This window comes from Balaenoptera musculus, chromosome 13, assembly GCF_009873245.2.
Source record: "Balaenoptera musculus isolate JJ_BM4_2016_0621 chromosome 13, mBalMus1.pri.v3, whole genome shotgun sequence".
NCBI classification, from domain to species: Eukaryota; Metazoa; Chordata; class Mammalia; order Artiodactyla; family Balaenopteridae; genus Balaenoptera; species Balaenoptera musculus.
The window spans coordinates 71,363,429-71,389,822 of NC_045797.1; the positions used below are offsets into that span (position 1 = coordinate 71,363,429).

At 37.8% G+C, this 26,394-nt stretch overlaps 1 protein-coding gene across 1 annotated transcript in view; it reads right to left on the reverse strand.

Moving 5' to 3' along the window:
* Nucleotides 1–26,394, reverse strand: part of NCOA1 (nuclear receptor coactivator 1) — a 258,345-nt gene that overhangs the window by 151,686 nt on the left and 80,265 nt on the right.

The window sequence follows — 26,394 nt, forward strand, 5'->3', positions numbered from 1 at the left end:
AATTAGAGTTAAGTCCATTTGAGACTACAGTCACAGTTATGTATGTAGGATTAGAAAATGGCAAAGAAATGTGGAAAAAATACAAAGTTTACATTTAAAGTTTCCTTTCACAATTTAGGTTTGGACTTATGATTGAAAAAGGCCCAGAAAGCCTACCACTTTTATCCAAATCCCCAGCACCCTCCTTTCATGATGCCACTATTCTAATATCCACAAGGAGTACAACCTAAGAGTATGCTTTACTCCAAATATAACCATTCCCATACTTGGTCCAAGATGAACTGATCCAGTCCATCTATATCAGGGGTTGGCAAACTCTTCTGTAAAGAGCCAGATAGTAAATATTTCAGGTTTTACAGGCTATCCAGTCTCTGTAGCAACTACTCAATTCTGCCTTCGAAGTGCAAAAGCAGTCACAGACTACACATAAGTGAATGAGCATGGTGGCTATGGTCTAATAAAACTTTATTTACAAAAAAACCAGACTGTGGGGGCTTCCCTGGTGGCGCAGTGGTTAAGAATCCGCCTGCCAATGCAGGGGATACAGGTTCGATCACTGGTCCGGGAAGATCCCACATGCCGCGGAGCAACTAAGCCCAGGTGTCACAACTACTGACCCTGCGCTCTAGATCCCACAAGCCACAACTACTGAAGCCCGCGTGCCTAGAGCCCAAGCTCTGCAACAAAAGAAGCCACGGCAATGAGAAGCCCGTGCACCGCAACGAAGAGCAGCCCCCGCTCGTGGCAACTAGAGAAAGCCTGCGCGCAGCAACGAAGACCCAATGCAGCCAAAAATAAATAAATAAAATAAATAAATTTACAAAAAAAAAAAAAAAAACCAGACTGTGGGCAGGATTTGGCCCATAGGCTGTAGTTTGCCAACCCCGGTATAGATCACACCAAGAAACAAGATGGTATAAACCAGGTATTTTAAAATTTTCAGAGTCCTTTCACAGCCTAGAATAAGAGAGAGCGTGATACAGTAGAAAGTACCAATGCAGGTATTCAATACATACTAGATGTTTAATAAATATACTTTTCCTTTCTCTTCTCAACAGTGCCATCGCAAACTTACTTCTAGAAATCACTCATTCTGGCCCTCTGACAAGAGATGGCCCTTGATTCTTCTTGGTCCTGGCAAATATGCTCCTGGTACACTGTACCAAGATTTTAGTGCTCCTTCATTCCTCCCTGCCTCCCCCCTCCAAGCCACATTAATCCAAAGGTGCAACTTCCAACCTTATCCATCTGGGACTCAAATGTCAGTATTACTCGCTGTTGGCCCCGGGAAGGTGTAAAGAAAAAGAGAAGAGAAAGAAGAGGATAGAGAGAGGGTAGATTCAGGTGGAGGACAGGTGGGCAGTAGCATTACCTCCCTTTCCTGACTCTAAAAAGGAGCCAGGTGCTAACCTACTATTAATTTAAATGAAAATATAGTCTATTCTAGTGGGAATAAAGAACATTCCACTTTATGCTAAGTGCTTCCTAATGAAAGAACTCAGTTCCAACAGGAGGAAAAAAAAAAACGACAGTAAGCTTTTTTTCTTATGCTTTTATCTAGATCACTCTACCTCCAGCTGCGATGTTTTTAAAGCTCCAAGGAGCTTCTACTAGTAACCATGGTTACTGCTTCAAAACAGTACAGAAAAAGTAGGAGGGAATAGCAATTTGAGGAGAAAAACAATTTTTTTGATTTTCATCAAATGAAACTAGGTAAAGTAACAAGAGATAGATAGGCTGATGGCTGGGCAAGGGCCTCAAGACTGTTATTGAGGTGCTTGATCTCTCAGCCCCACAGGTCTAGTACCTCAATGGATCATTTTATCTTGTCCAAGAGTGGTCACTAAAAGCTAATTTAGTCATTTACAATGAACAGCATCATATAAACTTAACGAATATTCTTGCCAGGAAGTCTGTCAATTTGCTTTCCAGCAGAGCAGTTTACTTGGGAAAAACAAATTAAAAGCACAAGGTTCCTTAGAAGTATATGATTCTGATCCTAAGAAGGTACCTATGGTTTTAACATAAAGCTGCCCACCTAATTCTTCTCAACCTTTGTTAGTCATAAAGGTTTTCATCAAATGTTCCTCTTTTCAAACTCCTTAGCAACCTTCTCAAGTTAATTAAATAATTCATACATACACAGGGCCTATCATGTTTCCGGCACTGTATAAGACATTGGCTACAGCACAATAAAGAAAAGAGACACAACTCATGCCTGTATGGAGCTTACAATCTAATGGAGAACAGACATTAAATACACAATTGCAAATTGTGTTAACATGCTATGAGGGAAAAAAACCTAAATGGTATTTACTGGGATATCTAGAAAAGTATTCCAAATAGTAATAATGGGAGCCACCTTTACTGAGCCTTCACTAAGTGCCAGGCAGGGTACATTCTTAAGTTAATATGCTTTGTCTCATACATGTCTCAGAACAATGTATAAAAAGGTAGAATTATTCCTGATTTGTAGAGGAGGAAACTGATGCATGGGAGTCTGGTTACTTGCCTATATCTACCTGATTCCAGAACCTGTTCTTTTTCTTACCCACAGTCACACATCTTGCCTCCCACATATCCTAACACCACTATTAATTATTAAATTTTACTTGAGTTCTAAATTCTTATTCTATCTCTACAATTAACTGACTCCATGCTTAAATCATGTCATTTCACCTCTTGGTCATTTCCCAAAATGGAACAGAATTACATGTTACTAAGGTCTTCCTGGCTTTTAAACTCTACAGTTTTATTATTTTTTTAATATAAATTTATTTATTTATCTATCTATCTATCTATCTATCTATTTATTTATGGCTGCATTGGGTCTTCGTTGCTGCGCGCCAGCTTTCTTTAGTTGCGGCGAGCAGGGGCTGCTCTTCATTGCTGTGCACGGACTTCTCATAGCAGTGGCTTCTGTTGTTGCAGAGCACGGGCCCCAGGTGTGTGGGCTTCAGTAGTTGTGGCACACGGGCTCTAGAGCGCAGGCTCAGTAGTTGTGGTGCAGGGGCTTAGTTGCTCCACAGCATGTGGGATCTTCCCAGACCAGGGCTCAAACCCGTGTCTCCTGCATTGGCAGATGGATTCTTAACCACTGCACCACCAGGGAAGTCCCTAAACTCTACAGTTTTATGATTACATTACTTAAAATTTTTTCCATGCCAGCATTTATACCTATCATATTTTACAGACTGTATGGTATAATTTAGGCAATTATCTAAATTTGAACAATTCATCAATTAATCATTCCACAAATAATCACTGGTCACCTTTGTGCCAGGTATTCTTCTAGGTGTTAAAATATAGTACTAAGCAAAACAGTTAAAAATCCCTGCCATGGTGGCACTTATAATTTAGTGGGAGGACACACATGATAAATAAAACAAATAAGTTAATAATATAGTATGTTAGAATATGGTAAGTACTATGGAGAAAAATAAATCAGGGAAGAAGTATAGGAATTGCTTATTCCCCCAAGCCTATTATGAGCAGGAATTTGTTAGGAACTAAGGCAAAAAAGATAAGCAATACCTGAGCACCTGGCCTTGACCTGATCCATCTGTGTAAACACAAATATGAGGAATTCTAGAAAAGACAAAGTACAATGGGAACACACAGGAAAAAGCCACAAAGCAGAAGGAACTGAGCTGCAAACTGGATCTTGCTCTCTTACACACACACACAGTCAAAATGGAAAAAAATCATGTGAAAAAGAATAGGGGCCCTATATTTTAAAGGCATGTTTCGAAATTTTACAAAACCTTATTGATAACTGGTTTTTCCCCCAACATCTTTATTGGAGTATAATTGCTCTACAATGGTGCATTAGCTTCTGCTGTATAACAAAGTGAATCGGCCATACGTATACACATATCCCCATATCCCCTCTCTCTTGCGTCTCCCTCCCACCATCCCTATCCCACCTCTCTAGGAGGTCTCAAAGTACCAAGCTGATCTCCCTGTGCTATGCGGCTGCTTCCCACTAGCTATCTATTTTACGTTTGGTAGTGTATATGTGTCCACGCTACTCTCTCACCTCGTCCCAGCCCACCCCTCCCCCTACATGTGTCCTCAAGTCCACTCTCCACGTCTGCATCTTTATTCCTGTCCTGCCTCAAGGTTCTTCAGAACAATTTTTTTTTTAAGATTCCATATATATGTGATAGCATATGGTATTTGTTTTTCTCTTTCTGACTTACTTCACTCTGTATGACAAACTCTAGGTCCATCCACCTCACTACAAATAACTCAATTTCATTTCTTTTATGGCTGAGTAATATTCCATTGTATATATGTGCCACATCTTTTTTATCCATTCATCTGTCGATGGACACTTAGATTGCTTCATGTCCTGGCTATTGTAAATAGTGCTGCAATGAACATTGTGGTACCTGACTCATTTGGAATTATGGTTTTCTCAGGGTATATGCCCAGCACTAGGATTGCTGGGTCGTACGGTAGTTCTATTTTTAGTTTTTTAAGGAACCTTCATACTGTTCTCCATAGTGGCTGTATCAAGTTATGATAAATGTTTTTTAAAGATATGGAAAATAGAGACACAGACTATTTTCCTGCTTGGGGAATTATTAAGATACAAAGTGTACAACAAATGCTAAAGAAACTTCTCTAGGCAGGAAACATAAGAGAAGGAAAAGACCTACAAAAACAAACACAAAACAATTAAGAAAATGGTAATAGGAACATACATATTGATAATTACCTTAAATGTAAATGGATTAAATGCTCCAACCAAAAGACACTGACTGGCTGAATGGATACAATAACAAGAACTATTATATATGCTGTCAACAACAGACCCACTTCAGACCTAGTGACACATACTGACTGAAAGTGAGGGGATGGAAAAAGATATTCCATGCAAATGGAAATCAAAAGAAAGCGGGAGTAGCAATTCTCATATGAGACAAAATAGACTTTAAAATAAAGACTATTACAAGAGACAAAGAAGGACACTACATAAAGATCAAGGGATCAATCCAAGAAGATATAAAAATTGTAAATATATATGCACCCAACACTGGAGCACCTCAATACATAAGGCAAATGCTAACAGCCATAAAAGGGGAAATCGACAGTAACACAATCATAGTAGGGGACTTTAACACCCCACTTTCACCAATGGACAGATCATCCAAAATGAAAATAAATGAGGAAACACAAGCTTTAAATGATACATTAAACAAGATGGACTTAACTGATATTTACAGGACATTCCATCCAAAAACAACAGAATACACTTTCTTCTCAAGTGCTCATGGAACATTCTCAAGGATAGATCATATCTTGGGTCACAAATCAAGCCTTGCTAAATTTAAGAAAACTGAAATCATATCAAGTATCTTTTCCAACCACAATGCTATCAGACTAGATATCAATTACAGGAAAAAATCTGTAAAAAATGCAAACACATGGAGGCTAAACAATACGTTACTAAACAACCAAGAGATCACTGAAAAAATCAAAGAGGAAATCAAAAAATACCTAGAAACAAATGACAATGAAAACACGACAACCCAAAACCTATGGGATGCAGCAAAAGCAGTTCTAAGAGGGAAGTTTATAGCAATACAATCCTAGCTCAAGAAACAAGAAACATCTCAAATAAACAACCTAACCTTACACCTAAAACAATTAGAGAAAGAAGAACAAAAAAACCCCAAAGTTAGTGGAAGGAAAGAAATCATAAAGATCAGAGCAGAAATAAATGAAAAAGAAATGAGGGAAACGATAACAAAGGTCAATAAAACTAAAAGCTGGTTCTTTGAGAAGATAAACAAAATTAATAAACCATTAGCCAGACTCATCAAGTAAAACAGGGAGAAGACTCAAATCAATGGAATTAGAAATGAAAACGGAGAAGTAAAAACTGACACTGCAGAAATACAAAGGATCATGAGAGATTACTACAAGCAACTATATGCCAATAAAATGAACAACGTGGAAGAAATGGACAAATTCTTAGAAAAGCACAACCTTCGGAGACTGAACCAGGAAGAAACAGAAGATATAAACAGACCAGTCACAAGCACTGAAATTGAAACTGTGATTAAAAATCTTCCAACAAACAAAAGCCCAGGATCAGATGGCTTCACAGGTGAAATCTATCAAACATTTAGAGATGAGCTAACACCTATCCTTCTCAAACTCTTCCAAAATATAGCAGAGGGAGGAACACTCCCAAACTCATTCTATGAGGCCACCATCACCCTGATACCAAAATCGGACAAAGATGTCACACAAAAAAAAGAAAACTACAGTCCAATATCACTGATGAACATAGATGCAAAACTCCTCAACAAAATACTAGCAAACAGAATCCAACAGCACATTAAAAGGATCATACACCATGATCAAGTGGGGTTTATCCCAGGAATGCAAGGATTCTTCAGTACATGCAAATCAATCAATGTGATAAACCATATTAACAAATTGAAGGAGAAAAACCATATGATCATCTCAATAGATGCAGAAAAAGCTTTTGACAAAATTCAACACCCATTTATGATAAAAACCCTTCAGAAACTAGGCACAGAGGAAACTTACCTCAACATAATAAAGGCCATATATGACAAACCCACAGCCAACATCATTCTCAATGGTGAAAAACTGAAAGCATTTCCTCTAAGATCAGGAACATGACAATGTTGCCCACTATTATTCAACATAGTTTTGGAAGTTTTAGCCACAGCAATCAAAGATAAAAAAGAAATAAAAGGAATCCAAATCAGAAAAGAAGAAATAAAACTGTCACTGTTTGCAGATGACATGATACTATACACAGAGAATCCTAAAGATGCTACCAGAAAACTACTAGAGCTAATCAATGAATTTGGTAAAGTAGCAGGATACAAAATTAATGCACAGAAATCTCTTCATTCCTATACACTAACAATGAAAGGTCAGAAAGAGAAATTAAGGAAACACTCCCATTTACCACTGCAACAAAAAGAATAAAATACCTAGGAAAAAACGTGCCTAAGGAGACAAAAGACCTGTATGCAGAAAACTGTAAGATACTGATGAAAGAAATTTTAGATGATACAAACAGATGCAGAGATATACCATGTTCTTGGATTGGAAGAATCAATATTGTGAAAATGACTATACTACCCAAAGCAATCAACAGATTCAATGCAATCTCTATCAAATTTCCAATGGCATTTTTCACAGAACTAGAACAAAAAATTTCACAATTTGTACTGAAACACAAAAGACCCCGAATAGCCAAAGCCATCTTGAAAAAGAAAAACTATACTGCAAAGCTACAGTAATCAAGACAGTATGGTACTGGCACAAAAACAGAAATATAGATCAAAGGAACAGGATAGAAAGCCCAGAGGTAAACCCATGCACATATGGTCACCTTATCTTTGATAAAGGAGGCAAGAATATACAATGGAGAAAAGACGGCCTCTTCAGTAAGTGGTGCTGGGAAAACTGGACAGCTACATGTAAAAGAATGAAATTAGAACACTCCGTAACACCACACACAAAAATAAACTCAAAATGGATTAAAGACCTAAATGTAAGGCCAGACACTATAAAACTCTTAGAGGAAAACATAGGCAGAACACTCTATGACATAAATCACAGCAAGGTCCTTTTTGGCCCACCTCCTAGAGAAATGGAAATAAAAACAAAAATACACAAATGGGACCTAATGAAACTTAAAAGCTTTTACACAGCAAAGGAAAACATAAACAAGACGAAAAGACAACCCTCAGAATGGGAGAAAATATTTGCAAATGAAGCAACTGACAAAGGATTAATCTCCAAAATATACAAGCAGCTCATGCAGCTCAATATCAAAAAAAACCAACCCGGGCTTCCCTGGTGGCGCAGTGGTTGAGAATCTGCCTGCCAATGCAGGGGACACGGGTTCGAGCCCTGGTCTGGGAAGATCCCACATGCCGCGGAGCAACTGGGCCCGTGAGCCACAATTACTGAGCCTGCGCGTCTGGAGCCTGTGCTCCGCAACAGGAGAGGCCGCGATAGTGAGAGGCCCGCGCATCGCGATGAAGAGTGGCCCCCACTTGCCGCAACTAGAGAGAAAAGCCCTCGCACAAAAACGAAGACCCAACACAGCCATAAATAAATAAATAAATAAATTAAAAAAAAAAAAAAAAAAAAAAAACCAACCCAATCCAAAAATGGGCAGAAGACCTAAACAGACATTTCTCCAAAGAAGATATACAGATTGCCAACAAACACATGAAAGGATGTTCAACATCACTAATCATTAGAGAAATGCAAATCAAAACCACAATGAGGTTATCGCCTCACACCAGTCAGAACCAAAAGTCCATCATCAAAAAGTCATCTGTATTTGATAATTTCTTTTGGTTCATCAGAACCAAAAGGCCATCATCAAAAAGTCTACAAACAATAAATGCTGGAGAGGGCATGGAGAAAAGGGAACCATCTTGCACTGTTGGTGGCAATGTAAATTGATACAGCCACTAGGGAGAACAGTATGGAGGTTCCTTAAAAAACTAAAAATAGAACTACCATACAACCCAGCAATCCCACTACTGGGCATATACCCTGAGAAAACCATAATTCAAAGAGTCATGTACCACAGTGTTCACTGCTGCTCTATTTACAACAGCCAGGACATGGAAGCAACCTAAGTGTCCATTGACAGATGAATGGATAAAGAAGATGTGGCACATATATACAATGGAATATTACTCAGCCATAACAAGAAACAAAATTGAGTTATTTGTAGTGAGGTGGATGGACCTAGAGTCTGTCATACAGAGTGAAGTAAGTCAGAAAGAGAAAAACAAATACCATATGCTAACACATATACATGGAATCTAAAAACAAAAAACAAAAAAACAAAAATGGTTATGAAGAACCTAGGGGCAGGACCGGAATAAAGATGCAGATGTAGAGAATGGACTTGAGGACACGGGGAGGGGGAAGGGTAAGCTGGGACGAAGTGAGAGAGTGGCATGGACTAAGATATACTACCAAATGTAAAACAGATAGCTAGTGGGAAGCAGCCGCATAGCACAGGAAGATCAGCTTGGTGCTTTGTGACCACCTAGAGGGGTGGGATAGGGAGGGTGGCAGGGAGACGCAAGAGGGAGGCGATATGGGGATATATGCATATGTATAGCTGATTCACTTTGTTATAAAGCAGAAACTAACACACTATTGTAAAGCAATTATACTCCAATAAAGATGTTTAAACAAAAAAAAATACTGTATGCTAACACATATACATGGAATCTTAAAAAAAAAAAAAATGGTTCTGAAGAACCTAGGGGCAGGACAGGAATAAAGACGCAAACACGGAGAGTGGACTTGAGGACACGGGGAGGGGAAGGTGTAGGCTGGGACGAGGTGAGAGAGTGGCATGGACATATATACACTACCAAATGTAGAATGGATGGCTGGTGGGAAGCAGCCACATAGCACAGGGTGATCAGCTTGGTGCTTTGTGTCCCCCTAGATGGGTGGGATTGGGAGGGTGGGAGGGAGACACAAGAGGGAGGGAATATGGGGATATGTGTATACGTATGGCCGATTCACTTTGTTATACAGCAGAAGCTAACGTACCACTGTAGAGAAATTATACTCCAATAAAGATGTTGGAAAAAAAAAAGATAAAAAGTGATCTGAAAGTTATAGGCTTAATACAAATCAAATAAAAACCAAAGTGTGTTTTAGAAATATAATCATATAAGAAAAGAGTAAAAGAGTAAAAAAATAAGAGTAAATCTGTAAGATAAAACAAGGAAATTTTGAAAAAGAAGAGTAATGAGGGTAGATATATCCTAATGATTATGAAAGCAGTTGTTGATATGCTTTTCCCATTTGCATTTCCTTCTACTTACTTCCCTACTATTCTATGAGTAGCATCCATTTCCTTGGAGAAGTTTAGATATAAAAGAGAAATATTTAATGCTCACCTTCTGAATTAAAGAAAGGATTTTGCAGCAAGATTAAGTCTTAAAAGTCTGGTTTTCCCAAAGAAGGAAATTTTTTTAACACTAATATTTTCTGACCAAGCCTGAAAGACTCAGAGTACAGTTTCTTCCACTTTGTAGAGCAGATATCCCTTCTGCTCATGACAGCTAGAACATAATGCCTACTACCTAGGGTAGAAGGGGGATAAAACCTAGAGACTATAAATTAAAGCCTCAAATTCCTGATTCTGCCCAAAGGGCTGTGGGATAAAGAAGTAGAACAGAGACAGGAGAAGCAAGTGATCAGCCCAGTACTCCCATTACCCTCTCCAGCTGGAGGCTGCAAAAGGAAAGGAATGTTTGAAGGAGTGGGGAAATCTGGGAGTTAGAATGGATTTTGCTCTGCTTCCTGTTGAGAAAGTGCGAAGTCACTGCCTTCCAGTAACATCCTGCACGCCCCCAACTGCCCTCCCCCGCAACCAAACTTTTACCTCCCCTCATGCACATCTAGCACAAGCTGGAGAGAGCCACATCAAAGCATATGCACCGAAGCACAATCAGATTGAGGAAGGGTGTGAGATCGGCTCTGGGGTCTCCCTTTTCTCCCCTGTGCCATGGAAGACTCTGGGAAATTCCTGGGTGCTGTAAAGTAGTTCAGGAAAGGTAACTTAAGATGCTGGATGTTGAGTCTGCCAGAAGAGGTCACTGTCATAGGGGCAAAGTAGCTCCATAGCATAGGCCTGGAAAAGAGACCACCTGGCTAGCGAGTCAATGGGAATCCCTAGCCAGACATCAGGTTACCTGTGACACCTGGGAAGATGGCAATACATCCTGGGAACCAAGAAAACAGATCTCAAGTAACATCAGTTGTAAACTTCAGCTTCAGATATCTGAAGAATACCCAAGGACAAAAGCACCACAGTAGTCACAATTCCAGGGGATAGCCTGACCAGTTACTTTAAAGGAGAGACCAGTGAGAAGCAGAGAAGATAGCACATGGATTGAGGGTTCTGGTATCCTTCCATGACTACAAGGTCACACAAGCACCCATAAGTCTGGATTCCATTGTGGGAAGGCATGAGAGAAGAGATGATACTTGAATGACTCGTATCCAAACAGAGACTGAAATATCCAAAGAGATCAATTTAAATTACTACGTAAGACTTAGTTTACCAGCGTGGAGTAAGACTGGTACTCTTCCTCCAGTTACCCAGTGCCCAGAGTTCATCAAAAGGAAGAGATGACTTATAGAAAAATAAAGAAGCTATATTTTCTTTGCACACCTAAGTGAGTATGAGTAAGCTGTGATCCTGCTACAGATTTTATGATGTTTATTTTATGTGAGAATTCAAAAGAAATACTTCTTGACATAATAGAAATCAACATAGCTTTAAAAGTAACAATGGACTTCCAGTTCAAGATGGCAGACTGAGCATCTATGTCTTCTCCTTCTTAAACACCTCATGTCAGGCCACAGAACAAATGAGTGAAAAATCACTGAAGATGACCAGTACAACTCTGATGATAAATAGTAAACTCTGGCCACAGCACTTACTGTGGGTCTAAAGTCTCTGTCAGAGGGCTTATAGTGTGAACTTTGAGTTGAAGATAATAGCAGGTTAAGGACAATCTCAATAGACTGTGATCGAGGGAAGATAACTCAGAACTAATCAGAACTCTCCCTGCAGATAAATTCCTTCCCTATAGCAGAAGTTGAGGGAGGGACAGGTACAAGCTTGTTGCAAAGAAAAGGGGTGGGGTGGAGAGGAATCCACATCCCATTTACCACAGCAAGTGGGAAACTAACTTGCAGAGTCCTGTGGTCAGCAATGATATTCAGTGGAGAAGACAATGCTTTGTAAAGGAGTACACTGACCTGTACCAAATTACACCAGTTACCAAGATGTTACCAGCATCAGAATCATCTAAACTGTTTAAGTGCATACTGAATCATACTGGTGCACCCCAGACATACTGAATCAGGTTTTTTTGTGAGTGAAGCTAGGAATCTGCATTTAAACTGGGTCCCCAAGGGACTGTTACATGTATTCAAGTTGGACAACCACTGATTTAGACCTTCATTTAAAAATTCTATAAAGAAGAACAGCCAAGAATCACCAGCTACTTAATAAAAACTAAGAGAGGCACTAAGGTGAAAAAGCACGGGCACCATGACCCACAGAAGAGAGAGTAAAGCAAAAAAAAAGAAATAAGATGTTTAACTTATATTGGTATCTTCAGAGTGATTCAAGAGGCCAATACAGGGGTTTCCCTGGTGGCGCAGTGGTTAAGAATCCACCTGCCAACACAGGGGACATGGGTTCGAGCCCTGGTCCGGGAAGATCCCACATGCCGCAGAGCAACTATGCCCATGCGCCACAACTACCGCGCCTGCGCTCTAGAGCCTGCGAGCCAGAACTACTGAGCCCGCGTGCCACAACTACTGAAGTCTGCATGCCTAGAGCCCGTACTCCGCAACAAGAGAAGCCACTGCAATGAGAAGCCGCGTACCGCAATGAAGAGTAGCCCCCAATCACTGCAACTAGAGAAAGCCCACATGCAGCAATGAAGACCCAATGCAGCCAAAAATAAATAAATAAATTTATTTTTTTTAAAAAGAGGCCAATATATCCATAAAATAAGAAAACTCTGTTCATAAAATATAGTAACCAACAAAAAAGTATTTTTAGAAAATAAAAACAAAAATTATTTTTAAAATGAAATAACTTGACTTTCAGTGACAGCCAAGATGGTAAGCCCATTACATCTCTTCCACTCATTACAACTAGTAAAAACTCTGGAGAGAATCCTAAAAGCAACTACCTGAGAACTCTGAAAAATAAACAGTGGCAGGCGCACTGGGGAGGGAAGTCAAAACTTGAAGAATAATCAATAGGGCAGTGAGTTTACTCTATTTTAAAAACTCTTTCTTTGTTTACCACTTTAACATGAGGGTGGGTAGAGTCCCAGAAGTACACAGCAGGGGCACATAGCAAAAACTCCAAGAGAAACCCCTCTTTCTCACTGGAGTAAAAGGGACATCTGCAAGCTGGAAAGTGTATACGTTTGGTGGTGAAGTTTCCAGTTCCTTTTTCTTTTCTTTCTCTTCTGGCCCGCTCTGAAGACAGTCCAAGTTATAAAGCTATACTACTGAGGCAGGAAACCTAAAAGCCTAAGAAAAAACTGGCCCCAACCTCCTAAGGAACTAGAAAAAGGAGCCAGCGTTGTATGAAGAGTATTGGAGCGGGGGAGCTCCTCACTTCTCCTTTTTTTCCCCTTACCCTTTCAACCCAGGAGGGCCTCAATGGGGTATAACTGTGCAACAGTGAGGTGGTGGGGGAGGGGGGAACACCAAGACTCTGAGAGAAAGAAACTTCAGCTTTCTAATGAGAAGGCCAGGAAAAGACCCCTGGGAGCCAGAGAACATAAGCAAAGTCCCCAAGAGTACAGAGACAGAGAAGATTCCACAAGGTGCATAAGTATAGATAATAAAGAGGTATCAATTTTTCCCCCAAATGAATCTTTAACCCAATGCAATTCTAATCAAAATCCTTCATATCCTTATTTTTTTAACTTGATGAATATATTCTAAAGTAAGTCTGTAAGAATTACTACCAAAAAAAAAAGTAAGACAAACATTTTTGAAAGTCTAGTGAGAGAAAAAAGTTACATTAAATAATATAACATTAAAAGAGTATGATAGGGCTTCCCTGGTGGCACAGTGGTTAAGAATCTGCCTGCCAATGCAGGGGACATGGGTCTGAGCCCTCGTCCGGGAAGATCCCACATGCCGCGGAGCAACTAAGCCCATGCGCCACAACTACTGAGGCTGCGCTCTAGAGCCCGCGTGCCACAACTACTGAAGACCGTGTGCCTAGAGCCCGTGCTCGGCAACAAGAGAAGCCACTGCAATGAGAAGCCCATGCACCGCAACAAAGAGTAGCCCCCGCTCGCCGCAACTAGAGAAAGCCCGCACACAGCAACGAAGACCCAACACAGCCAAAAATAAATAAATAAATAAAATAAATTTATTTAAAAAAAAAAGAGTATGATAAATACATAGCAATATAAAAGGAGATCAAAAGAACATTATACAGACAGACAAATATAAGTATATATGGGAATCTTATATATGATAAAGGTAGACTTCAAACAGTGGGCAAGAAAAGAAACATTCAATAAATGCTATCAGAAAGAATTAACTAATTTAAGAGAAAAAAGTTAGATTTCTACATAGCGTAATTATAAAAATTCTGAAAGATTAAACAAAAAATATTTATGCAGATGGCCAACAGGTATATGAAAAGAAGCTCGATATTGCTAATTATTATAGAACTGCAAATTAAAACTACAATGAGGTATCACCTCACACTAGTCAGAATGGCCACCATTAAACATTAAAAAGTCTACAAATAACAAATGTTGGAGAGGGTGTGGAGAAAAGGGAACCCTCCTACAATGTTGGTGGGAATGTAAACTGGTGCAGCAACTATAGAGAACAGTATGGGGGTTCCTTAAAAAACTAAAAATAGAGTTACCATATGATCCTGCAATCCCACTCCTGGACAAAACTCTAATTCAAAAAAATACATGCACCCCAATGTTCACTGCAGCACTGTTTACAATAGCCAAGACCTGGAAGCAACCTAAATGCCCATCAATGGAGGAATGGATAAAGAAGATGTGGTACATATATACAGTGGAATACTAAAAGAAGATGTGGTACATATACACAATGGAATACTACTCAGCCATAAAAAAGAACAAAATAATGCCATTTGCAGCAACATGGATGAACCTAGAGATAATACTAAGTGAAGTAAGTCAGACAGAGAAAGACAAATACCATATGATATCACTTATATGTGGAATCTAAAAAAATGATATAAATGAACTTATTTACAAAACAGAAACAGACTCAGACATAGAAAACAAACTTATGGTTACTAGAGGGTATAGCAGGTTGGGGGGGTAAATTAGAAGTTTGGAATTAACAGATATATACTACTATATAGAAAATAGATAAACACCAAGGACCTACTGTATAGCACAGGGAACTATACTCAATGTCTTGTAATAACTTATAGTGGAATAGAATCTGAAAAAGTGTATATGTGTGTGTATACATATATATATATCTATATATATCTATATATATCTGAATATAACTGAATATATATATAACTGAATCACTTTGTTGTACACCTGAAGCTAACACAACACTGTAAATTAACTATACTTCAATTAAAAAATGGTTAAAAAAATTTTTAAATGATAGACCAACAGCCAATAAACATACGACAAAAAGAAGTCAAATAATTGCAACTTAAATGACATTCCTTTTCTTTTCTTTTAGATTCCCATTATGTTTTTAAAATTTTAAAAAAGTCTAAGTATATGTGTGTGTCTGCATTCACTTAAGTGTGTCAAATCTTTGGATATTTCTACACTAAAAAAAGAAAAGAGAAAAAATTAGAAGAAATCTGAATACATACTTACTTTCTAAACTTCTATACATAAAAAAGAAATCATATAAGATTAAAAGGCAAATAAAAAGGGTAAAAGTATTTGTAAAAAAATGACAAAATTAGTATTCTTGATACATTAAGTTTTATACATAATGATATAAAAACTGGTCAGACTGATGGATAAATGGATAGAGGACCCTAATACAAACAAAGAAATTAAATATCATTGTATATATATCAGTTTGGCAAACACTGGGGTGGGGAAAAACTCAATGTGATAATGTGGTGAAAAAGGCATGCTCATTTGCTGAGAGTAAGGAAAAGGTGACAGTACCTTATTAGGAAGCACTTTGACATTAAGTATCAAGAACCTTAGAAAATGTTGATGCCCCCCTGAGAAACTGTCACAGTTTAGGAAAGTCTTCAATTCTAGACTCATGTTTGACAGCTACGTAACCAGATAAATCACACACCACTTTGAGCAGCAGTTTCTTCATTGTTAAATATGAATACAAGCCACTAACTCTCAGAGTCGTTGTGATATTTAAAAGAGCAACAAAGCACGTAAAAAAGTCTCAAAAACTATAGAGGAGATGGTTGACCCAAGGCCTATGAACTCTGGGGGACTTCAGAAGGTCCTCGAACTCTCTGAACATCTGTGAATGTTTGTGAAAAGTGACTACAGCTTTAAGTAAACCCTCCAAGGGGCTCCTGATCCAAAAGAAAACTGAAAAGCACTACAAGCAAAGAGCAAAATCAAAGTGAAGATATTCTTCCCGCTTGATGCGTCCAGCTTCATGTCTGGCACATATGGGCCGAAATCAGGAACTCACTATAAAAATCCAAGTAGTATTTAAGAGGATATTAAACTTACCCCATTTATTTCAAAACCCCTCAGAACAGTACTTAGTGATTTCTTAGCATATTAATTCAACCTCTGACGTAGTTGTAAAGAGAACCTGAAATCAGGAAAACAGTATTACAGTCAGTCATAGCTACTTGGATCAATCACATGAAATTAATACAATCTACTCTAGAAAATGAGAGTAGGGGTGGGGGTGAGGGTGGTGGCAGTAAATAAATTTAATATATTTAAAGCAGTATTCTTAATTCATTAAGATATTCATAATTAATACATAAGCTACCCTGGGACATTCTCTTGAAGCAAACAAAAACTAGAGGTTTTATGTATATATTTTTAATAAACTGGGATATAGAAAATTATTGCTCTTTCTCCAAAATAATTAACACTAAAAGATTAATTCTAAAACTTCTACTTCTAGATGGTGAGCCATACTTTCATTTAAAAAAAAATTTTAAGCCCTATAAGTGAGGCACACTGATAAAATTCTACCCAGTCAAGCATATGGCAAGCAGACTAAAAGGTAATATTAATTATAATGAAAACTAAATAATTAAGAATTTAAAGTACTTGAGGACTTCCACTTCTGGGAAGGTGGAATAGATATATTTTTCCCTATTCTTCTCACTAAGTAAAACTAAAAGACCTGGACAACATATATAACAAACATAAGACGACTCTAAAGGTGGAGAGAAGAAAGCAGATCAGGTAGAAATCACCAGATCTAAGGAAAACAACATGGTGGTGAGTTCTATGGGTTTTCTTCTGTGCCCTATATATTCTAGACTTGGAGTTGAAGAAGCTGGCAACCTAGAAATACCAATAGGCCCAGATCCTCCAAAAAATGAAACAAACAAAACAAAATCCTGTTCTCCCAGCCAAAAGATCAGGAAAGAAACAATCTAGACAAAAAGCTGTTATACCCAGACAAACACCATAAAACAAAACAAAACAAAACTGTGGCGCCAGCGCCACCAGCAAAGGTCAAGTGTAGAGCCTAGACTTCCACCTCTGCCAAACTGTAACACAGCACCCCATACTCCCCACCACAGTGCTGTCAGAGAAGGCCATTTGGGAGTTGGTCCCTACCAGGTGATAATGAGACCTCCTTCCCCTTGGTGTCAGTGAAGGCCACATGGAGAGCTTAGATGTCCACCTGGCAGTAAGAAGGTGTACTTCCCCCTTCCTGGTGTAGGCTGGTGTCAGAAGAGGCCTAGTGGAGTCGGGCCTTTCACCACTGCCCAACAGTAAGAAGGCCCTCCCCTCCCCCTCAGTACAGGTGTGTACTGAGGCACACCTGCCTCCCCAGCCAAGGAAAAGTCAGTGGAGGCCAGAACTCCCATCCCTGACAAGCAGTAATGAGGAATCTCCCACCAACTTGAGAGTCAACAGAGGCAGAGTGAGGAACTTGGACTTCCATCCCCTCTGGGCAGTAATGTGACAGAGCACTCCCCTCTTTCCCATGTTGGAGCAGTGCCAAAAGAAGCCAGCTACATCAGAATGTTTAAATAAGATCCTGAGTCTCAGAACATAATATCCAAAATGTCCAGGTATCAAATAAAAATCACTCATCATAACAAGAACTCTCATAACACTCATCATAACAAGAAATATGTCAAACTGAATGAAAAAAGACAATCCACAGAAGCCAATACCAAGATGAGGGAGATGGTAAGATTATCTGATGAGGATTTTTTTTTTTACTATTAAGTAATATTTACTGAACATATATTATGTGCTTAGCTAATGCTATAAACATATTATACATATTAACTCTACCCTTACCATAATTCTGTGAAGCAGTTACTGTCACTAATTACTGTTATTAATCCCAGTTTACACATGTGAAAAGTGAGGTACATAGAGATTAAATTACAGATAAAAACCCCAGAGGTTGCCCAGATTCATAAAGTTACTAAGAGGTAGATCCTGGATTAAAACCCTGATGGCACCCCTCCTGACATAATGTTTGAAGTGGCCATTATAAAAATGTCTCAAAGAGCAGTTATGCACATTCTTGAAACAAATAAACAAAAAAATAGGGAGCCTCAACAAAGAAAAAATACACCAAAAAAAAAATTTCAGAACTGAAAAAATATAAAAACTGAAACAAAAGCTCAACAGATGAGAACTACAGTAGAATGGAGAGGACAGAGGGAAGAATCACTGAACTGGAAGAGAGAACAATAGAAACTACCCAATCTGAACAACAGAGAGAAAAAACTGAAAACAAATAAACAGAGCCTTGGGGTCCTGTGGGACTACAACAAAAGACTTATCTTCCGGGACTCCCCTGGTGCAGTGGTTAAGAATCCGCCTCCCAAGGCAGGGGACGCAGGTTCAAGTCCTGGTCTGGGAAGATCCCACATGCTGTGGAGCAACTAAGCCCGTGCACCACAACTACTGAGCCTGTGCTCTAGAGCCCGCGAGCCACAACTACTGAAGCCCATGCGCCTAAAGCCTGTGCTCTGCAACAAGAGAAGCCACCGCAATGAGAAGCCTGTGCACCACAACAAAGAATAGCCCTTGCTCACCACAACTAGAGAAAAGCCCGCATGCAGCAATGAAGACCCAATGCAGCCAAAAATTAATTAATTAATTTTTTTTAAATAATAATTTTTTAAAAACCTTTAAAAAAAAACTATTTATCTTCCATGTCATCTGAGTCCCAAAAAGAGAGAAGAAAGAGGGTAAGACTCAAAAAGTCCTCTAAGAAACAAAAACTTGTAACTCCTCGAGCTTGGCAAAACACACAAACTTACAGATTCCAGAAGCTAAGTGAATCCTAAACAGCATAAAGCCCAAAGCAATCCATACCAGGACAGTTCACAGTTAAACTTCTGAAAACTGAAGACAAAGAAAATGTAATGAAAACGGCGAGAGAGAAATGATGCTTTACCTATAGGAGAAAAACAATTCAAATGATAGATTTCTTGTCTGAAACAAAAGAGGGGTGAAGGAAGTGGCACTGAAGTCCACATTTGATCATGTGTTTCTATATCTGTTTTTCTCTTGTTCATGACTCTTGGCATACCTGGAATCTGGAGATTGAATGTCAGATATTGCATAACAAAAACAGTAGAGGCTGTGACTGATATTATCTTTTTCAATAGAAGATTTTCTTTAGTTTCTGGTAGGCAACAGGAGCTAATCCAATCAGAGATTAAGCTAATTTGAAGACAATTTTCAATCATATTAAGACTTATGAACATGCACCCCAATGTTCATAGCAGCATTATTTACAATAGCCAAGATATGGAAGCAACCTCGGTGTCTATCAAGAGATAAATGAATAAAGAAGATGTGGTATATGTGTATACACACACACACACACACACACACAATGGAATACTACTCCGCCATAAAAAAGAATGAAATTTTGCCATTTGCAGCAACATGGATGAACTTAGAGGGTATTATGCTAAGTGAAATGAGTCAGACACAGGAAGACAAATACTGTATGATAACACTTATATGTGGAATCTAAAAAGTACAACAAACTAGTGAATATAACAAAAAAGCAGCAGACTCACAGATACAGAGAACAAATTAGTGGTTACCAGTGGGGAGAGGGAAAGGGGAGGGGCAACACAGGGGTATGGAATTAAGAGGCACAACTATTATGTATAAAATAAGCTACAACGATATATTGTACAACACAGGGAATATAGCCAATATTTTATAATAACTATAAATGGAGTATAACCTTTAAAAATTATGAATCATTATATTGTACACCTGTGACATAACATTATACATCAACTATACTTCAATTTAAAAAAAAAAAAAGACCTGGTCTCCTTCTCTGGTTCACCCTTACTGTTAGGATATAGTTATTTAGAGATCTCAACTGAAAGCCTCAGATATGTACCAGAACTCCTCTCTTTAGTACCATGAGACTACTGAAAATTCTGCTTAGCTTCTCAACCTCTTAGTAGCCACCTTCAGCTCAACTTTTCTGCCTATTGGCTTGTGCAGTTTACTAATCTTCAACAAATTCTGGTGGAAACATGGTTCAGACTTTTGGCTCACTTCTCTATGCTTATATTCTCTTCACCATCTTGGTCATTCAAGCTCTAGATGCCTTGGTAACCCTGAACTCCAACAGTCTCTCCACCCCTGTAAGACGGCCAAAAGGTCTCCTCAGTTTCTGTTTCTTAGCAACCACTATATGTTCAACTCTCCTGCCTCTTGGTGGTATCATCTACAAATGATGAAAACTCCCCAAGAGATTATTTATGTGCCTTTTCCCATTGATAAAATTCAAAATCCAAAAATAAAAACTCTTGGCAAGGTAAGAACAAAAAATGAACTTCCCTACTTTGTTAAAACCTATCAGAAACCAATGGTAAACATTACACCTATGAATAAAGTAACAGATGCATTCTCATGTATGTTAAGAACAAGTTAATAATGTGCGAAATCACATGTACTATTCAACATAGTACTGGAAGGCTTACCCAATGCAATAAATTAAGGAAAAAAATATATTAATGCTAGAAAGGAAAAGACTCCCCAAAAGTCATTATTTACATATAACGTGAATACCTATCCTTATAAAACTCAAAGGGAATATAAAACTCAAAGACAGATCCCTGTCCTTGTAGAAATTACATTCTAGATTTGGGGAGAGGGTAAGGAAGATAGGTAATAACAACACACATAATAAATAGGTAAATTATCAAATCTGCTACAAGATGACAAATGCTGTGAAAATGTAAAATAAAATAAAGGAGAGAAAGGGGAAATCAGAACTGGGAACAGACAGACTACAATTTTTAAGAAAAAAATCAGAATCACTCCATCCCAGAAGAAACAAAAATAAAAATTACCTAGGAATAAAGAATTCTGTGGAATATGAGTAAGGTCTTCTAGTAGAAAACTAAGTTTCCAAAAGAATAAAACTTTTGAGTTTGAATGGAGAAACAGTCAATATACCTAATAAAAATATTAATTTTCCTCAAATTAATATATAAATCCAGATAATATCCTAGCAGAATTTTTCATGCCTCTTACGAAGTATATTAAAAACGTAGAGAAAAGACATGTATATGCATATACATATATATTTAAATAACAAAGAGAATTATGAAAAACAACAAACCAGTTTTATTTATCCTACCAGATATCAAAAGTAAAAAAAAAGAAAGAAAAAGAAAAAAAAAGTCAGAGGATAAAATACCTAAACATGAAAACTTAATCTCAAGTTATTGTTGTTTAATGGGTATAAAGTTGCAGTTTTGCAATATGAAAAAGTTCTGGAGATCAGTTGCACAAGGTGAATGTACTTAATACTACTCAATTGTACACTTAAAAATGGTTAAGATGGCAATTTTTATGTTACGTGTTCTTTATAATTAAAAAAATGTGGGCTTCCCTGGTGGCGCAGTGGTTGGGGGTCTGCCTGCTAATGCAGGGGACACGGGTTCGAGCCCTGGTCCGGGAGGATCCCACATGCCGCGGAGCGGCTGGGCCCGTGAGCCACAGCTGCTGAGCCTGCGCGTCTGGAGCCTGTGCCCCGCAACGGGAGGGGCCGCGATGGTGAGAGGCCCGCGCACCGCTATGAAGAGCGGTCCCCGCACCGCGATGAAGAGTGGCCCCCACTTGCCGCAACTAGAGAAAGCCCTCGCACGAACTGAGGACCCAGCACAGCCAAAAAAATAAATAAATAAATAAATAAATAAAGTAGCTATAAAAAAATGTAAGTGAGTGTTTTTATGCCTCTATGCAAAGAATCCTTTTTCACACAAACTAAAAAGTACACATAAATCATAAAGGAAAAGACTGACTGATCTGACTGGTATAATTTCTGTATACCAAAGGACAATATAATCAAAATGAAAGACTAGTAAAAACCTAAGAGAAAATATTTGGCATCATAAAAACAGGAAAAAAAAAAAAAGGATGAGTAGTCAAAAGACCTAAAGAAATTCTACAAATCAATAAGAAAAATGTTCAACAACCAACAGGAAAAGAAACAAAGCATACTGTGAATAGGCAATTCCCATTAGAAAAAATACAAATAACCCTAAAAAATAAAAAATACGAAAAAAAACAACCTTACTAGTAATTAGTGAATTAAATACTAAAGACTAAGAAGACATTTTCCAAAAAATTTGAAAGCTAGATGGTAACAGTTCACAAGTGTATGAAATGATACTCTCAAAAACTTAATGATAAAGGTATAGACTGAAACAACAGTTCTGGAAGACAATCTGGCAATATCTTCCAAATCAAAACTGCGTGTATCGGGACTTCCCTGGCTGTGCAGTGGTTGGGACCTCGCCTTCCAGTGTACGGGGTGCAGGTTTGATCCCTGGTCTGGGGGGCTAAGATCCTACATGCCTCGTGGCCAAAAAACCAAAACATAAAACAGAAGCAATATTTTAACAAATTCAATGAAGACTTTAAAAATGGTCCACATCAAAAAAAATCTTTAAAAAAAATTGCATGTGTCATCACTATATATATGTGTCTCCTTATAGAAAATGACAACACTTTCTATAAAACAGTCTTAACAAAAAGAAATTAAACCTGAATCACATCAAGCCTCCATACCTAACTAAAAATTTACAGAAAATGCAGAGAACAAAAAACAAGTTAAACAATGCCATGGGATGCAATAAGCAAGAGCTAGAGTATGGAAAAAATCTGCAGGGCAAACCCAGTCTCTTCAATCAATATACTGCAAAATTTAAAAAAGAAAGACAGGGAGGTTGGGAGGGGAGGAAGGAGGGAGGGAGGAAGAAAGGAAGCTGGAGACAAGAGAAAGAAAGGGGAATCAGGGAGATGGAGTGAAAGAAAGAGAGAAGGGATGGGAGAAAGAGAGGGAGGGAGAAAAAGAGGAAAAATAGTTTGAAAGACTTTTTTTTTAAAGGTATATCAACCAATCAAACTGTAAACCTCATCTGGATTCTAATTCAAACAAGCAAAAAAATATGGAAGAAAATGTTTCTGACATTAAAACAGTTTAAAATTTGAACACTGACTGAATATTTAATGATACTAAAGAATTATTGTTAATTTTCAAGTGTGATAATAGTACCACGATTGTGTTTTTCTCTAAAAAAAAAAAGACCTTATATTTTCCAGAAACACATGAAATATCTGCAGATCAAATGACATATCTCGATTTGTTTCAAAAATGTGAGAAGGGATAAAGTAAGTGAGAGTACAGATAAAACAAGATTGATCACGGGATGATAACTGTTGAAGGCGAGTAGAAGTTCACTCTTCTATTTTGTCTACTTGAAAATTTCCCTATAAAACATTTAAAGTGCATATACCATATGGTTCAGCAATTCCACTTCTTTTTATCTTAAAGGAACTATCATGCAGGTGCATGAGAAAGTACATACAGGACACTCCTGACTCCACTGTTTGTAGTTTTAAAAAATTATAAGCAATCTGCAGTAAAAACCCTGAGGGCCCAAATAAAACTGGTACAGCCATCGTACAAAACACAATGCAGAAACTGAAAATAACAACAACAAAATACAGATCTAAACATGCTGGAGAGTGAAAAAATCATACTGCCAAAATATATAAATATACCACTTACAAAAAATAATCCATACAATACTATATATTTCCTACAAATATGTGTGTATATATGTATACTTACGTATATAAATCAGTGGATATGTGTGGATATATGTATGTAAGTACATAAATATAAATGGACTGAAAATATCTGAAAAGATAGACACCAAATATTAACCACGGAGAGAACAGGAAAGAACCAGGACTGTAGAAATGCTCAAGATGGACTTTAGTTTCACCAATCTTGTTAGCATTTCAAAAAGGAGAATTACTTCTGTGGGTAAAACTTATGTTTAAAAAAAGAACATTAATTCACATTTTTGCTGTCTCTTTGCGAATCAATGAATCTTTTTTGACTTTTGTACAACACCAGAACCAAGATATATCTCCTAGAAAATTAACTATAAAACATACCCTTCTCTAAATCAAGAACTTATAGACAAGAATGTAATCAATCTGGGAAAAAAATATTAGGTTCCACCACACGAAACTGCCAACATTCTAACATTTTTGCCTTCAAAAAATGGCAATTTCATGAGTTTGACATAATAGATTTTCTTATAGCAACACTAGCATTGCAGGAAATGCATTATATTTATATATACTCTACTCCCGAAAATTTATATGAAAACTAAAATGTGTGAAAAGATAAAAGGGGGATACTATTAAGTTTTTCAAAAACATGTATGTCTCTAAATTCACCTGACCAGTTGTCAACAATATAATTACGTTTCCACATTTTCTTAAAAATCTGTTCTCTTACTTCACACACAATATTGGATTAATATTCTTTAATCCAAAAAGCACTGACTGAAGCCAAAGATTTGTAATTTTCATCTTGGTCTTAACTAATATTCAATTTATAAGCATACTTATAATTATCATTCTCAGCTGAATTTCTTTAATCTTCTACTCATTTTTGTAAAATAAGAACAAGTATAATAATATACCAAGGACTGCATAAGTAATTTTTTTTTAAGATGGTAACACTTTTGAAACCAAAATGTTGGATAGACACAACTAGGCAAAATCATGTTCGTTGGTAACTGAGTCTCATTTATTCATATGAAAAGCAGAGTATAATGTACAAAAATATATGTTGTATTAAACAAGTCAAAAGGAGTGCTTGTAATTATAATTATTCTTATCATCACAAGATCCTAATACCAAAAATAGACTTCAGGAATTGGGTTTTACCAAAATTTGTGGCAAAGATGCAAGAAATGTCTTATTTTCTATTCTTCCTCTTAGATCTTCAATCTATCTCTCATCAATGCATTCTCCACACTGAAGATCAAAGAGGTTTCCATAAACCTCTCTTTTAAAATGTCTTGATCACGTCATTCCCCTGCTTAAAATCCATTAAGTTGTACAAGGACTAAATGATGTGGTTACTCTCCATTCTTCAGTCGTACCATTTTTGCTATTTTTGCTATTGTTCTCTGTGTTCCAGGTATGCACTCTTTCTTCTTTTTACTTTAGCTTCCTTTTTTAAAAATTACATTTTGTAAACTATCATACAATAAAAGAAACTTTTTTGCATGTACAGTTCTATGAGTTTTAGCAATACATATAGAGTCATGTAACCACCACCACAACCACAATACAGAAAGTTCCATTACCCCAACAGAAACTTCATCCAGTTGTCACATGAATCAATAATTTATTCCTGGGCTTCCCTGGTTGCGCAGTGGTTAAGAACCCGCCTGCCAATGCAGGGGACATGGGTTCGAGCCCTGGTCCAGAATATCCCACATGCCGCGGAGCAACTAAGCCCGTGCGCCACAACTACTGAGCCTGCGCTCTAGAGCCCGTGAGCCACAACTACTGAGCCTGCATGCCACAACTACTGAAGCCTGCACGCCTAGAGCCCGCGCTCCGCAACAAGAGAAGCCACCACAGTGAGAAACCCGCGCACTGCAACGAAGAGGAGCCCCCCTCACCGCAACTAGAGAAAACCTGCGTGCAGCAACTAAGACCCAACGCAGCCAAAAATAAATTAAACAAATAAATTTATTTAAAAAATAATAATAATAATTTATTCCTTTTTGTTGCTGAATAGTAATCCACTGTATGGATGTACCATCATTTATCTATTTACCCATCAGAAAAACATCAGGTTGTTTCTAGTTCGGGGTGATTATGAATAGAACTGCTATGAACATTTGTGTAGAGATTTTTATGTGAAATTAAGTTTTTGTCCTCTAGAGTAAGTACTCAGAGGGTGGTTGTTGGGTTATATGGTACTGTATGTTTAACTCCATAAAAAAGTACCAAACTGTTTTCCAAAGTGTAAAAAAAAAATCATTAAGGTTAACACCACCACGCCACCAGTGATAATAATGTTGATACTGTACTCCGCGATATAATGTAAAGACAGGGGTCCTTCACCTCTTGTAGTATTCTTCCCAAAACACTATAGCCTAAGTGTAATCATCAGAAAAACATCAGACAAACCCAACTGAGGGACATTCTACAAAATACCAGACCAGTACTATTCAAAAGTGTCAGAGCTATCAAAAAGAAGGAAAGACTAACAAATTTCACCCTGTACTACCTTTGCAACTTTTCTGCAAATTCC